The sequence below is a fragment of the Oryctolagus cuniculus genome, chromosome 4 (genome assembly GCF_051225735.1).
Source record: "Oryctolagus cuniculus isolate XC-2025 breed Fujian yellow rabbit chromosome 4, ASM5122573v1, whole genome shotgun sequence".
Lineage (NCBI taxonomy): Eukaryota > Metazoa > Chordata > Mammalia > Lagomorpha > Leporidae > Oryctolagus > Oryctolagus cuniculus.
The window spans coordinates 146,778,280-146,795,055 of NC_142870.1; positions in this window are offsets into that span (position 1 = coordinate 146,778,280).

Here is a 16,776-nt window from a genome sequence, read left to right on the forward strand (position 1 = left end):
ACAATATGTGGTACTGGCATAAGGACAGATGTATAGATCAGAATATGGAAATAAATTCTTGCATTGATGGTCCATCAGTTTTTTAAAGATTTATTTATTTAGATCTACAGAAAGAGGGAGAAATCAATGGAGAGAGAGAGACAAAGAATTTATTTACTCTCAGAGGGAGATCTTCTATCTGCTGGTTCACTCCCCAAATGGTCACAATGACCAGGGCTGGGCCAGGCCAAAGCCAGGAGCCTAGAACCCCATCCAGGTCTCCCACATGGGTGCAGGGGCCCAAGGACATAGACCATATTCTGCTGCTTTCCCAGATCCAGCAGGGAGCTGGATCAGAAGTGGAATTGAAACGGCACCCATATGAGATGTTGACTACATGGGTTGTGTCTTAACTCGCTGAGTCATGGCATCAGTCCCGATTAATTTTTAACAAAGGTGCCAATAACACCAATGGGGAAAGAACAATTGGTTCTGGGACAACTGGATTTCTGCATGTAAAAGGATAAAATTGAACCCTCAGCTCACACCCCTAGCTCACAAAATTAACTCAAAATGGATCAATGACGATAAAATCAATGACGATAAAGCTCTTAGAAGAAAACATAGCAATAAAATTTCATTACTCAAGATTTGGCAATGAACTCTTACAGATGCTACCAAAGCATGAGCAATGAAAGAAACAACGGACTTAATCAAAAGTAAAAACTTCCATGCTTCAAATGACATCATCACGAAAGTGAAAAGCTAACCCACAGAATGGGAGAAAATATTTGCAAACCATACAGCTGATAAGGGAATTGTGTCTATAATCAGTAAAGAATTTGTATAACTCAGTGATAAAAAGACAGACTACTCAATTTAAAAATGGGCAAAACATTTGAATAGATGTTTCTCAAGAAATATGCACAATGCAAATGGGCACATGAAAAGGTGCTCAGCTTGATTAAATATTAGGGAAATTCACATCAGGACCACAGTGAGATCCCACTTCACAGCTGCCACACAAAATCAGTCTTAGAAACGATAGTTGTGTTTGTGAAGAAGTGAACACATTGAAACCCTTAGACACTGCTCGTGGGAGTGTAAAATGCTGCAACCGCTTTGGAAAACAACACGGTAGTTCCTTTAAAAAGTAAATGTAGAGTTAGCACATGACTCAGTAACTCCACCCCTGGGTGAATATCCAAGAGAAATGCAAACAGACACCCATAAACACCTATCAACAACTGTTCAAAGAAGCGTTATGCATAAGAACCAAAAAGTGAGAGTCCCTCAGTTGATGAGTGGGTAAACAGAACGAGTTCCACGCGGACAAGGGACAGTACCTGGCAGCGACAGGGAGATGGAGCCCTGTCGCCCGGTGGGTCTTGAAAGCAACCCGCCCAGTGGAAAGAGTCCGCTGTGAGACCCCAACCACACAGCTCCCTTTATATGAAACGTCCAGACTGGTCACCCACAGAGACACAAAACGGGGACAGGGACTGCGGAGGGCTAGCAGAGGAGTGAGAACGGAACACTAAATAGACACAGGGTTCTTATTAAAGGGGACAAGAGTTGTTCAGAGTTAGATTGAGGTGCTGGTGGCACAACCCTGCAGATGTGCTAGAAAACAATGAATTGGGGCCGGCGCCATGGCTCACTTGGTTAATCCTCCGCCTGCGGTGCCGGCATCCCATATGGGCACTGGGTTCTAGTCCCAGTTGCTTCTCTTCCAGTTCAGCTCTCTGCTGTGGCCCGGGAGTGCAGTGGAGGATGGCCCAAGTGCTTGGGCCCTGCACCCGCATGGGAGACCAGGAGGAAGCTCCTGGCTTCTGGCTTCAGATCGGCACAGCACCGGCCGTGGCGGCCATTTGGGGAGTGAAACACTGGGAGGAAGACCTTTCTCTCTGTCTCTCTCTCTCACTGTCTGTAACTCTACCGGTCAAATAAAAAAAAAAAAGAAAACCATGAATTGTACATTTCAGTGGGTGAATGATGTCGTATGTGATTTATGCCTCAATAAAACCCTTTTTAAAAACTGGTTGTGCAAGGAGGAAACAGAGCTATCTGCAAGGAAAACGCTTCTCCTATCTGATTTACCACATGCACACACCAAAAATGCAGATTGTGATTCTCAGTCTGGGATGGAACCTAAGACTCTGCATTTCTAACAAACTGCCTGAACCGTGGACTGCAACTTGAGAAGCCAGGCCCAGTGGGGAAAGCCAGGATTCGAGTTTGTGTGATAATGGACCTCAAAATGATTGGTTAAGTGTAGGTCCAGTTTCTCAACAACTGTTAACAGGAAAACCATGTGCTAGGTGATCCTAATCACAATGTGTGTAGAGTTTTCCACAGCCATGGAAACTATGAGCGGAATCCCATTGAATTGGCAGAGTGGCCATCCCAGGGGGGCAGGGGCAGCCTGTGAGCTCCCACCCCGTCAGACCTGGGAAATCCAAGGCTCAGAAGCAGGTGCCACATTAAGAGAAGCAATGGGCGGGTGGGGGTGGGCAGAGATGTTCTTCTAGAACATGGTAATCTGCCTGGCAGAGACTTGAACAGGGAAAACGATTGGTGATGCTTATACTCAAGAAGTGACGACGTGGGCCAGTGAACAAGCCCTTAGGGGAAGGCTGTCCCACGAGGAGAGGGCTGCTTGCCACATGACCCAGAGGACGGAACAAAGACTGAGAAGGGAACATCGTAAGGCTGTCTTGCCAACAAACAAAAAGTAATAAAAGTCTAATCACATTAGTCTCCTCCGTCATTCACAACTCAGAAGCCAAACACAAATTGGCCAAGTGGAGAGTGTACTCACACGGCACAGAAGTCCAGAGAAAGAATTCGGCAGTCACTCGCCTTTCCTCGCTCTTTTCCTCTGTGTGGGCTTCCTCTCCAGGTGCCTTCTCCTGACATGATAGCAAGGCTCAGCGCCATCTACTGAACCACCAGGAGAAGGAACGCAGCTTCCCCCCGGGGCTCCAACCCAAGTCCCAGGGGTGATTTCATCAGCTGGAGTCACAGGCCCATTCTTCAAAAAAAAAGATTTATTTTGAAAGGCAGAATGATTGAGATAGAGGGAGAGACAGAGAGAGAGATGTATCTTCCATCCAGCAGGGGCTGGGCCAGGCTGAAACCAGGAGCCTGGAACTCCATCCAGGTCTCCCCCATTTGTGGCAGGGGCCAAAACACTTGGCCCATCTTCCATTACCTTCCCAGGAGCATTAGCAGGGAGCTGGATCAGAAGTGGTGCAGCCAGGGGCTGGCTCTGTGGCATACCAGGTTAAGCCATCACCTGCAGCACTGGCATCCCCATTTGGATGCTGATTTGAGTCTTGGCTGCTCCACTTGTGATCCAGCTCTCTGCTAATGGCTTGGGAAAGCAGCAGAAGATGGTCCAAGTCCTTGGGCCCCTGTCACTGATGTGGGAGGCCTGAAAGAAGTCCCTGGGTCTTGATTTTGGCCTGGCCCAGCCCTGTGTTCTTTCCAGGAGAGAAGTGTATTAGTGAGCCGCTAGATTTCTAGAAACTGTCCAGGAATGGAAGAGGCCCCTTTCGGAGAAAACAGGAAGTGGGTTCCCCATCCCTGGAGGCACCCAAGCAGAGGCTAAGTGGCCAGCATCACCCCTGCCCAGCAGGGAGCAGGGGATGAGAGTCACATTTTAGACCAGCTTCTCTCTTCTAAGGACGATCCTGCGTCGTCTTCATTTTTCCACTCAAGCACTCGTTTCTGTCTCAAAATACATTGCAGCCTGAGGGAGCCGTGTGATTCCCATTCCTCTAATTGGAAACAGACCTATTTCCTTCCGTCTTCCCTCTGGAATCAGCTTGTGGCCCGGATGTGTGCACATCCCATGTCAGTGGCCTTGGCCTGTGTCTCTGCCCTCATTAAACATTCCCGCTCCCAGGAGACGTGGGAATGGGGCTCCAGCAGGGCGCAGTCATCTCGTCTATATTGCTGATGGGTAAATGGCTCCTTACCTGAGGCAAGGTATTTTGTTTTGCCAGAAAAAAAGGGTAACATGAAGAAGGTGGAAGGCAGGGGTGTGTGTGTGTGTGTGTGTGTGTGTGGCACCTGTCCACATGTGCATCCATGTGTGTGAGCCTGTGTGTGTAGTACTTGTCCATACGTGCATCCATGTGTGTGAACATGTTGTAGCATCTATCCACACATGCATCCATGTGTGTGAGCCTGTGTGTAGCACCTGTCCACACATGCATCCATGTGTGTGAGCCTGTGTGTAGCACCTGTCCAAACATGCATCCATGTGTATGAGCCTGTGTGTGCAGCACCTGTCCAAACATGCATCCATGTGTATGAGCCTGTGTGTGTAGTACCTGCCCATATGTGCATCCATGTGTGTGAACATGTTGTAGCATCTGTCCACACATGTATCCATGTGTGTGAGCCTGTGTGTATAGCACCTGTCCACACATGCATCTATGTGTGTGAATGTGTGCAGCATCTGTCCACATGTGCATCCATGTGTGTGAGACTGTGTGTTTATAGCACCTGTCCACACGTGCATCCATGTATGTGTGTAGCATCTGTCCACACGTGCATCAATGTATGTGTGTAGCACCTGTCCACACGTGCATCAATGTGTGTGAGCAACAAGAGTTCACACAGCCTCATCTGATCCCTGCCATCGCGCAGCTGGCTCAGCCGGTGGCCACACAGCAGAGTCTTCCCACTCACTACCAACCACCTGCCTCTCACTGTCCCAGTCCCATATTCCACAATAAGAATCTCGTGGAACCAACCCCAGACAGCACGCAAACCCAGTCTCAGTTTCCATCCCCTTTCCAGGTGCCGTGGCCAGGAGGGAAGGAGTGAGGGGTGGCACGCGTGTGGCAGTGGGAACATCCTCCAGTCCGTCTATGGCCAGCGCCTCAGGAACGCAGTACTCACCTAACCGGTGCCCCGAATTTGCCGTGTGCCTCCCTCCCTTTGAGAAGGGTCAGACTCCCTCCACAGTGTTCTCCCAGTCAGTAACCAACCACCTTCACGAGCGTAAAGTGATCAAGCCGTCAGGGGAACACAGAATTGCTGCCTGTTCAGTGGCAGCCGGGAGGCTGCTGTGCAAGGCTCTGAAGGCAACAGCAGGAGTGCCCCAAAGAAAGTGTCACTGACAGCAAAGCACGCGTGTCCTCGGCACCCCTGGCCCGTGGGAGGGGAGCTGCCCATGTCCATCTCATGGTCTACCCAGTGAGGCTGCATGTACAGAAGCCTGGGCAAACCCTGGGAAGTCCAAGTTATGCACATGAGTCCCCATTGTATCCCCAACTCACAGATTGATCCCCCCTCCTCAAATCTTCCATCCACTTCCCAGCCGGATTTCTGGAAGATTTCCTGGGGAAGGGGCCATATCTAGATCCTAAAGACTCAGGAAGAGCCAGACCAGGAAGTGACACAGTCAGCTCTGAGCTCCTTCCCAAGAAAGAGACTAAAAACCCCCGGCAGTGTGAGTGCCAGAGCTCACCCGCCCTAGCCTGAAGGGCTGGATGAGAGTCCAGGCACTGCGAGGGAACCGGACACGGTAACGGATGGAATCTTATAAAACAGAGCCAAATCGACCAGTCAGCAAATGAGAGCGTGGCCACCCAGACTGAAACTGATTTAAAGGCACATAAATTAAGTCCCTCGTAAATGTAGAGGAAGGCAGGAATCTGGGGAGACTATGATGCTGCGTTCCTGGACTTGATGCTATTTATTATAGGGGATTAATAGTAATAAAAATAACCTCCCCTGGTAAAGCCTTTGAAAGTATCTACATTGTAAAGCATGAGTCTATAAATAAGAGTTGGTCTTGGGGGCTTAACTGAACATATCACAGAGAGGACAGTACTTTAATTGAATATAAGATGATGATACCTTGGTGTGGCCGTGTCTAGTCACAGAGGGAGACCTTGCACCGACTTGCATGGCATTGGGCCTCAGCATACAAAGGGTTTGCAGTAGCTCGAGCTCAGCACTCAGGGGCACTTGTTTGGTGCCAGGCACAAGTATGAGCTCCAGACCAGCAGCATAGAAGGAAGTCCCACTGATTACGGTCATCTTACAGATGAGGAGCCCGTTCCAGGAGAGGATGAGCTGCACCAGGTCACTCGCCAAATGCACCTGCTGATAAGCTGGGGTTCCAGAGCTGAAGCTCTAACCAGGAGACTCCACCACCTTAATACCCATGCCCCGCCTCTAGCACTGACCGTGTGCCCCAGGACCAGGGAGTTAGGGTTAGGGTTAGGGTTAGGGTTAGGGTTAGGGTTAGACTCCCTGGATGAAGTCTGCACCTGGCTTGGACCCCTGTGCCCAAGCACCTGCTTTGGTCATAAGCAGGCCATAAGGGATGGTTGGCTTACTCACCTCCAAGGACACTCAGTGAGGAAGACTCTTGGCACAAGAAAACAATCAATGTAGTTACACAAGAAACATCCATCACCTCATCTAGCAAGGAACCCTAGGGGGGTGTCTGTGCAATGCACAGATAAGAAGGGGAAAGGGCTGCTTCTTCCCATGCGTCTCCCGTGTGAGAGCGAGGGAGACCTTGCGAGCAGATCTCCGCCATCATTCCTTGGCTGACGTGTGACTAAGTGACACGTCCATTCCTGCACCCATTGCTGGGAAAGGGAAATGGATTGATTTGGTCACCTTAGCCTGGTTGGCAGGTGCCACTGAATTACAAGGTGGATGTATGAACACAACCATAACTGGGCCTGAGCCCATCTGGAAGAGGAAGGAATGGCTGGACCAGCTCCTGCCCCTCGCACCCATGCTGGGACTTTGGGGTAGGGGACAGTGGCACACCCACATTTGTTGAGACTTCTGTATAGTTTGTTCTGGAAGTTTCTCCAGACTGATGCTGCCCTGTTGCACAGACAGAATGGGGGAGGACTTTACTGCACAGATGAAACCAGACACACTCTAGACAGGAGAAGACTGAGGCTGCCAGTTGGGGATAGAGGGGGGGATCACTGCCCTCTCCTGGTCGCAGTGGCTCCCAGGTGGCCAGGTTTGTGTCCGGGCAGCAAACTGGAGGGACATCCTCTGGGTTTGATATGAGTTCCTCCCAGAAAACAGCCTGGCCTCCCTCCAGCGAAGCCCCCAGTCACCAAACACCACCCAGCCCAGAGCGCCGGCTCTCACAGGTGAGCCACGGTGAGGGTGGGCAGAAGGGCAAGACCCAAGACCAGATAGAATAACCAGGAAGAAACTGAAGGCGGGAAGGAAAGAGAACCCAGAGGGAAGCAGAGCACCCAGCGGGAGCAAACGCCAACAAGCAAAACAAGCAGAGGAAAGAGTTCCCACACAAACAAGAGCACAGGGTTGTTTGGGAAAGGAGAAAAGAGTGTGATCTTTATGAAATGCATAAAATAATTGAAAATTTTAAATTAATAAACAAAATATAAAGTTAAGAAACAATGTTTTTAAGAAAGATGAAAACTGGAGAGAACAAATAAGAAATCAATTAACTCAGGACTTCCGAAACGCAACAGCAAGAATCCCAGGAAGAGAGACCAGAGAGCGGGGAAGAAACCATGACAGAAAGAACCTGAGATACCTCGAGGACCGAGGACGAGAATTTGGAGATCTAAAGGGCTCTGTCAGTGCCCAAGAGGGTGCTGGGTAAAAAGAGAAGCCCACCCTCACCAGCACCAGGGTGAAGTTAAGTTTCCAAGCAGAAACCAACGGTAACAGGTGAGTGAACAGAGATGAGAATGGCGTCAGACCTCGCTAGATGGAAGCTTCTGGCACTCGGAAGACATTGGTGCAATGTCCTCAACACCACGAGGAAAGATGATGAGGAGACAGGAGTTTCACAGTCACGTTGCTGATCAGGTGCCAGTAAGACGCCTTGGAACGTTCAGGGTCTCCAGTCCCTTTCTTAGGAAGCCATAGGTGGCATGAGTCGCCCGACAAGGGAAGCATCTAAGGAGAAAGAAACACAGAGGCTCTGTGCTGTGAAGCGAGGTCTGGGATGACAAGTCCCAGGTGCACCGAAGGCCTGCAGGGAAATCAGGAATGCTGGGAGGAGGGCAGAGGGGGTGAACCCAGCAGACTGTGGACCTGACAGGTGCTGTTCATGTTTGCAAAGGGAGAGCGGGGAAAGTCAACGCCAGACACGACGTGGAAGCAGTTATCCCCACTCCCCAGCCCTCCAGGAAAGCACTAGGGAATGAGTTGCTGAAGGTGGGAAGGAATCCTAGGACAGCAGGCTGCTTGGTGTCAGTTGTGTTTATAGCCGTACAACTGTAAACACTGAATATTTATTTAAGCAAATCTTGTGAGATATGCAGATTGGGAGGGAGGGGCAAAGTAGAAGAGTGTGTGAGTGTGTGTGTGAGTGTGTGTGAGTTGTGTGTGAGCATGTGTGAGTGTGTGTGTGAATTGTGTGGGTGAGTGTGTGTGTGTGTGAGTATGTATATGCATTAGTCCAGTTTCTGATGCTGATAACACAATAGCATAGACTGCGTGAGCTATAAAGGGACCTCTTTAGGCCCGTGGGTCTGGAGATGCGTGGCTGGGGGGCCCTGTCTGGTGTGGTCTTCTGCAGCACAGAGCCACCAGGGCCGGAGACAGAGCAGGTGTGGCCGTCTGTGTCTCTCCCGCTGCTTCTGAAGCCGTCTGGTGCTGCCTGTGGGGCCTCGGCAGAGACGACCTTACCCAATCCTCGCCGCCTCCCCAGGGCCCCGTCTCTGCACAATGTTTGAGCCTGATTCAGGTTCCACCTGCTTAGTCCCTTACAATGGGGATTGAACTTGAATGTGCCAGAGACAAGCCAGATTCAAACCAGAGCTGTGTGTGTGTGCGCGCACACGTGTGTGTGTGTGCATGTGTGTAGATAAGGGCTAAATCCCAATATTGACATAAACATTCAAACTGGAAATTAAGAAACTGAGGATCAATCACACCATGTAGGAACTGAGGCAAATGGAGGAAAATGGGAGGGGGCTCTCAAAGGCGTGGTCCCTGTGGTGGCAAGGATGATAAGCAGGTGCCTGTCCAGCATAAGCCAAAGCTGAACCACACTATTCAAACTGTTCAGTTGTGCCTGTATCATTTTTGTAAAAATACATTTTTTTGAAGTTAGAAACGACATTCACTTGGTTGTGAGAGATTTCCCCCAGAGCCAGCGGAATCTCTTGCAATGAGCTTGTGGATCACGGGACTGGTGAGGGTTCTGGCTGGAAACAGCTGTGTGCTCACCTCGGCAGCTGCAGAACAAATGACCCAACTGCTTTTCTGGTTGGCCTTGAACTTCCACTGTGGCCTTCCTAGATGCCTGAGACCAACCGGCAGCAGGGACCGTGCCCCAGGTCTGAGGTCTTGTGAGATCCTTCATGGGACTTAGAAACAGCCCTGAGCTTTCAGACTGCCATCGAAGATGCTGGCAGGCAGAACTGTGGAGTCGGGTCCCCTCTGCTGGGGACTAAACACTGTTTCCCTTCTCCCGCCCCACGGGAAAGCCAGTGAGTGGAGAATGACTCGGTCTTCAGATCTGTGCCCAGTCCCAACTGGCAGCAGGATAATCACAGATTATTTTTTTCTCTGCCATCTGCTGACCACCGTCATATTCCAATGTCAGGTGCATTCTAAATATCTCACTTTTCTTAATCGAGACTTCGGGTGGCTCACCCGCAACCACACAGGTAGTAACTGCTAACTCAGCCCTGCTGGCCCCAGCCTCTGGGTTCTTGCCATTATTCCAGGCTGTCTATAAACAGGAAAGGACGTCTCTTATTCCCCAGGGGGATGCGACTTCTCACTGGGAGGATATTTATAAACAAGCACTGAACTCCACAAATGTCTGTTTGTTAATTCAAAACTGGTTCATGCAAGGCCTGTGTTTGGTGCCTTCCCTGTCCAATTTTGAACTGGCAAGTGCAAGTCTGATGTGGGCGGAAGCCGCCATCAGGACAAATAACTACCCTCTCTGCCCCCCGCCCCCAGCACGTCTCGCATGCTTGCGAATGTGCCCCATGAGCCTCCCTGTGATCACAGAGTGGCAACATTCCCCCCCACTTCCATCCCTTATTCTCCAGGGCGATCCCGGGGCTATCTCCCAGCACCCCAGTGTCCAGAGGACAGCCGCCCTTACCACGCATCCGTGTCACCATGGCAACAGGTCAGGCCTCAGAGTCTTGACGTTGCCAAAATGAGGTTATAGCACCCGGAGCCCAGCAAGACTGAAGCCACACTGCGTTCTGTGCCTAAAGGGAGAAAGCGTTCCCCTTCCTCCATCCTGCCCCTGGGAAGCCCTGGTGCCAAGCAGGGCTGCTCCTGCTCCCATGGCCTGGCAAGGTCTCCACTGAAGCTTGCGTCCGGCTGCACCCTGGGTCTTCCGCGTGAGTGACAACGCTTACCAAGACGGAGGTTTCAGTCCTGCCCAGCTTCCTCTTCTAAGAGGCTCCTTAATCACTCGTGAAAAGAATCCACCCAGCAGATGATCTCTCCACACCGGCGTGGCTGGTGCCTACAAAGAGATGGCATCCTCAGTACAGATACACACGTGCGCGTGAGCACACACACACACACACACACACTCTACCTCCCCCACCCCAGGGTGGAGCATCCTGCCTGGCCGTCTCTCCACAGTCAAGGCCCAACATTCTCCAACCTTGTCGCTTGGGGATAGAAAGGGACAGGACGGCCTGGGACTCCTCTGATGCTCCCTTTTGCAACATCTCAAGGAAAAGGCCCTGGAATTCCAAGGGCTGCAACTCTTTAGTAGCTGATGGCTGTGTAGCAGAACATAAACCATGGTGGTCATTGGCCCAGGCAGTTAAGACACAAATTGGGGTGCCTGGGTGTGAGACCAGGCTCTGCTTCATTTTCCAGCTTCCTGCTAATGTGCACCTGCGAGGTAGCAAATGATGGCCCAAGTATCCGGTCCCTGCCACCCATGTTGGGAGATCCAGGTTGAGTTCTGGGCTCCTGGCTTCAGCCTGGCCAAACTCTGTATGTGATAGGCGTGTGCGGAGTGAGCCTCACATGGGAGGTGGAAGATCTCTCTGTGTATGTATCTTTCAAATAAATAAAAATAGCATAAAAACAGCAAGGCATTCTGGGAGGCAGAGGTATGATATGGGAGAGAGCAGCCAGAGCTGTGCTATGAGGGGGTAGAAGGTCCAAACTTCTCAGCCAGTGAGACCCTTCAGAACGGAGAGCTCCCAGGGTCTCTGCAAATCTGGAGAGGACGGACCGACAGGACCTCTGCCACAGCTCTGTCAGACAGAGCCTATAAACCCCCAGACTTCTTACTCCCCCTGTGACCCATCAAGATAATGAACTACCCTTCCCCTGCACCCGCAACCCAATCCCCTGGGACCCTGTCTCCATCAGGTTAAGTTTTATTGTTGTTGGGAACCCTTGACAAATTAATTAATCGGATGCATTAATCTCTAATAAAAGATTAATGCAAGGGTGGTAAATGGATTTCATTTCTGCTGCCAACTGTGATTGGTTGGGGCTACCTAGAGTACTCCTTTGAGAAGAACATGGCCAGGGCTTAGCTCAGCAAACAGAGTGCCAGGGTTTATTCGCAATGTCTGCCCTGAGCCCCTTAGGAGCAGAAGCATTGCAGGTGCTGCTTGCTTGGCATCCTGTGATGAGCTGTGTTCACATCCTGCTCTGGGTACATCTTTAAATTCAGCATTGACCCTTAGGGGAAGGAAGGCTTGTCCCAGCCAACGAAGCATCCTGAGCCCTTCAGCTACATGGAGCAGGTGGACCCCACCAGCCCTGGTGGGGACAGCCCTTCTTCACATGGCTAGGAGGGCTGGGCCTTGCCAGCAGCACCTCAGGGGCCCTGAGCAGTGCTCACACCCAGAGTGAGAAGGCCGCTGAGCAGCCATCATTTCCGGTTCATCTCAGCGGGCATCGTTCACTTGTGTCCTTCGAGGAAAGGAAACGGATGAAAGCATACAGCTCTCTCTTCCCGGCCAGGAATGCACTTACCCTGCTAGAGAAGAGAGGCCTGCACGGCTAGCATCACCGCGGTGCCACCCAACAGCCATTGCAAACAGTACCCTCTCTCTACAGGTGGGGGAGAGCAAGAGCGGAAGCAATGGCGTTAACTACACGTGGAACTGATTCCGCTCAGTTAAAGGACGATCTCCAAGCCCAGGAGGAAAGAGAAGCAGGCATATAATTGCTTTTGTTAATCTCGCTACCTGCGCTGCCCACGCATTTGGGAGAGGCCAGCCCTCTGACCATAGCCGCTTTGGCTCCTGGTGGCCTGAGTCTTCCTTGCTCATTCGCCCACGCCAGGCAGGGCTATCCTGCCTCTGAGCTCCTGGAAATGCCTCTGCCTATCTCAACCATCGCACTTACCATGCAGCACGGTGCTCACCTACCCTGCTTGTGCCTGGGTCCTGAGAGGCCTCCATGCTTTTTAAGGCAGAGACTGTTGCGGTCTTGGCACGATAGCACAGGGCCTGGGGGGAGGGGGTAAGCACACAATAGACTTCGTCGAGTGAATAATGGGATTTAAGACGATAGTGGTTGAATAGGGCACCCCAAAAAGACACAGTCAAGTCCTAAATCCTGCACTTGTGACTTTGACTTTCCTTAGAAAGGGAATCTTTATAGGTATACGTGAGTTAAGATCACAATCTGAGATCAGCCAGGGTTTAGAACGGGCCCTAAATCTGACGAGTGCTATCTTGGTTAAGAGAAAGGAGGGGCAGCTTCGGCACTCAGGGGTACGCAGCAGGGAAGCCGCGTGAAGACCGAGGGGGTGACTGCAGTGACGTGGCCACACGACAAGGAACAGCAAGGATTGCTGGAGACACCAGAGCCAGGAGCTCAGAACTTCTGGAAAGATCCAAACGTTCCCTTCCACACCCTAATCCCACACTTCCGGCCTCCGGGATTGCAAGAGAGCTAATGTCTGCCACCAAGTGTGTGCTCATTTGTCAAGGCAGCCCTGGGAAACTCATACGCAGAGTCTGCCAACTGCCAAGGGGAGAATGAATCGGGCAGGTATGGAGGCGAGGCAGGGGAGGGGCCCAGGACCGAGCCCGAAGGAGGTCCTCACTCAGGTCCCGCAGTGCCCCCCGCCCCCGGAGGACCCAGCCCTGGAGCTCAGTCCTCCACCCAGACGTTTCTTCTCCTCTTGGCATCTCAGCTGGAGGGCCTCCAAACACGTGCCCACCCGGGAAACTGAGCCTGTGTATGTTAAAGGACTCAGCCTCAGTAGGAAAACCAGTTAACGGAAGACCTGAGACTCGACCTGACTTGAGGCCTAGAGATGTGGAAAGAGCCTGAGCGAGCAGTCATCCCTACCCACTGCGCACCTACGAACAGATCAGCAGCTCGCCTGAGACCTGCTGGGAAGAGGCTCCACACCCAGGGAACTGCCAGTCACCTGCTAGCACGGATACCTCTCAGCCCCTTCCTCTCCCTCGAAGCCCGGCGGATCCTCCCAGCTGAAACCGCTCTGGGTCTCCCCATCTGTGAAGGGAGGGTCAGCACTAGTGGGCTCAGGATTTTCCAATTCAAAAGTTGCTGCTTTGTTACCAATCCTGAGATTCTTCACTGAAAAAGCCACTTACTGCCCAGCAAGTTATAGAAGACCCCGAATCATAAACCTGCAGCTCAATCAAGGCTGTAATCAAAGACAAGGGGAAATTCACGTCTCTGCCCACCTGTACCCGAACCTGTCCCATCAAGAACCTCCAGGGCCGTGCTGGCCACCCGGGTGTGGCTGGTATTGGCATCGGGCCAAGCACAGGTGAGCAGCCACCACCTGCTCTGGCTGCCTGGAAGAGGGCTGCGGCCTGGGTGGGTGGGCACCCACTACCTTGAGAAGAAAAAGAATCAGCCTTAGCCATGAACCTGGCAGTATTGAGGCCTGCACACTGGGACCTCACAGTGGGTCTCAAAGGCAGGCTGCCTCTGATTTCGTTGGCTTTGCCTGGGCTGCACAGGCACTTCCTGCAGCGTTCCCTGCAAGGGTCTCTGAGAAGGAAGGCACACCCTGGAGACACTGGAAGGGACACAGATCTCCTGGAAGCTGGGTGCAAGACGGCAGATGTCAGAAGAGGCTCCAATTGTGGAGCTCTGCTTCCGTGGTCGGTCTGGCACCCTCCAGCGGGAGCCTGCCGGCCCCTCCTCTCCCGCAAGCCGTGGCCCTTCCATTCTGGGATCCGCACACTATTTGCAGATGTTTTCAGCCCACAAACAAGTCCCAGCTTGCCCAGTTGGTCCAAATAAAGCACCCAGGGCCCGTGATGGCAGACTGGCTCACAGGAGCGCGTGCTGCCAGTGTCTGGGAGCAGACTCCTCCCGCAAATAGCAGGCGTGCACTACCCCTGCTTCCAGAGCAGCGCCAGAACCACTACGGACTCCCCCGGACACGCAGGGCTGGGGCTGGAATCTGTCCTGATTGTGATGACCTCCAAATCAACATTTCCAAAACGGGCCACCACCATTCATTCTCTCTCTCTCTCTCTGCGTCTCTCTCTGCTTCTCATTCTTAAACCCTTTCTGTCTTTTCCTCCATCTCTCTTCCTGCTTTCATCCTCCCTTTTTCTTTTTTTTAAATATTTTATTTTTACTTATTTGAGAAGTAGAGTTACAGAGAGAGAAAGGTCTTCCATCTACTGGTTCACTCCCCAAATGGCCTCAATGGCCAGAGCTGTGCCTATCTAAGCCAGGAACCAAGAGCTTCCTCCGGGTTTCCCACATGGGTGCAGGGGCCCAAGGCCTTGGGCCATCTTCCACTGCTTTCCCAGGCCATAGCAGAGAGCTGGATTGGAAGTGCAGCAGCTGGGACTCAAACTGGCACCCATATGGGATGCCAGCTCCGCAGGTGGAGGATTAACCCACTGCGCCGCAGCGCTGGCCCCCATCCCTCTTTCTACCATGCAGCTGTCTCTTGAAAGTCCAGAGTGGTCCTAGCTGCTGACAATGAGGCCCAGTCCCCCATTAGAGAGCTCACAGACTGAAAAGGGAGGTCCTACATTGCATACCCAAGAAGCACAAGGCAGTCAGGAAGTAGAGGAGATGGGGCGCCCAAGCCTGCGGCAGAGGACAGAGTGTTTGAGTTGGAATTTGAAGACTAACAGGTAGAAAACCAGGAAAGGGCATTTCCCATTAAAACACTGAAAGGCAGGATTGTCCAGGCCTGGGACAATGTGCAGAGTTTGGGACAGCGTGGGCAATGAGATACTGCCAGAGTCGGCTACGGGGCGAGCGCAGGTGATGAAGCTGAGAGATCACGGAGAGCCAAGTGCACTGAAAAAGACAAATCCTGAGCCCACCCAGTGGCGGGGAGGGTGCAGCAGTGGGAGAAGAACTGCCTGTTGTGATTCACCTGAAAGACACCTCTGTATCCAGGAAGCATCATGGGGAGGTGGGTGTGGGGAGCAACCCGGACTAGACTAAGTTACTGGAATTAAGACTTATTCTATGCATCTGCTCTCCCACAATATGGCGCTGAGAAGGGAGAAACAGCTTCTACACAGCTGCCTCCAGTTCAACCAATAAACTGTAGGACCTACTCCTGATTGGAGGAGAGCAGCGTACTCGGTGTGTGGGTAGCAGAGTTGGGATTGGCGGAAGAGGACTATAAAGGAGGAGAGAGACAACATGCACCAGGAACATCTAAAGGGAACATCTATCTGAAGGAACACCTGTGCAGCCCCCGAGAGAGCCGGCCAGCGGTGTGCCGCTCCCCTGCGGAAGTGGGGAAGGTGGCCAGGGGGAACCGCCCTTCCACGGAGGTGGAGGGACGGCAGCCAACCCGGGAAGAACCAGCAGCAAACCCGGGGAGGGCCGAGCAGACGAAAGAACAACGCAGAATCCTGTTCGTTCCTCCACGAAGACGGGGAGCGACAGGTGGGCTTCAAAAAGCTTGTGGGAAATGTGCATAATGGAAAAACCACACATGGGGGCCGGTGTTGTGGGACAGCTGGTAGAGCTGGATCGGAAGCAGAGCAGCCGGGACTTGAGCCAGCTCCCGCATGGGATGCCAGCACTGAGGGTGGTCACGAGAAACGTGAGAGTGGGATTCGGGAGGTGAATCGAGGCGCTAGTGTCTCTGCTGGTCTACAGTCACTCTGGGTCTCCCATCGGACGTGGACACAAGAGCCCTTCACAGACTCCCTGGCCAGTCGCTGCAACCGCATGGGGTCAACTCTCTACAAAGAACCCCTTATCCCATATCATTCTGTGGTTCTGCTATTCTCATCTGACACTAGCTGGTCCACCAGAAGTTGGCAAACTTTGCACATAAAGGATCAGATAGTAAATATTTTAGGGCTTGGAGGCCAAGAGACAATAGAGGGTATTATGACCAACAAACCAGAAAGCAAATGTCCATAAAGTTCTTGGCCAAATTGAAAATACAGTAGTGACTGAATAACTTTTCTGCAATACAGGTCTACTTATGAGAATAACAGAATTCTTTTGGGAGGGCTGGCACCATGCTTGATATGGATTCAAAGTTAGTATTCCCTGCCATCAAAGAGATGGCAAACTGGGGCCTCCGCTGTGGCTCCGCAGGTTAAGCTGCCCCTTGTGACGCTAACGTCCCTGTTTTGGAGTGCCAATTTGAGAACAGGCTGCTCCACTTCCGATCCAGCTTCCTGCTGCCGCACCTGGGAGAGCAGTAGATGATGGCTCTTTCTTTAGTGCTATTACACACTATGACCAACATATAATGAAAAATTTCTGCATATGCAAAGTGCCTGAGATGCCGTTGATCAAAGGGAAGAAATTAGACGTCAGTTAGAAGTTAAAATAGCTATCATTATTATGTCAATGAAGGCAGACAGTAAACTCCAATACAAG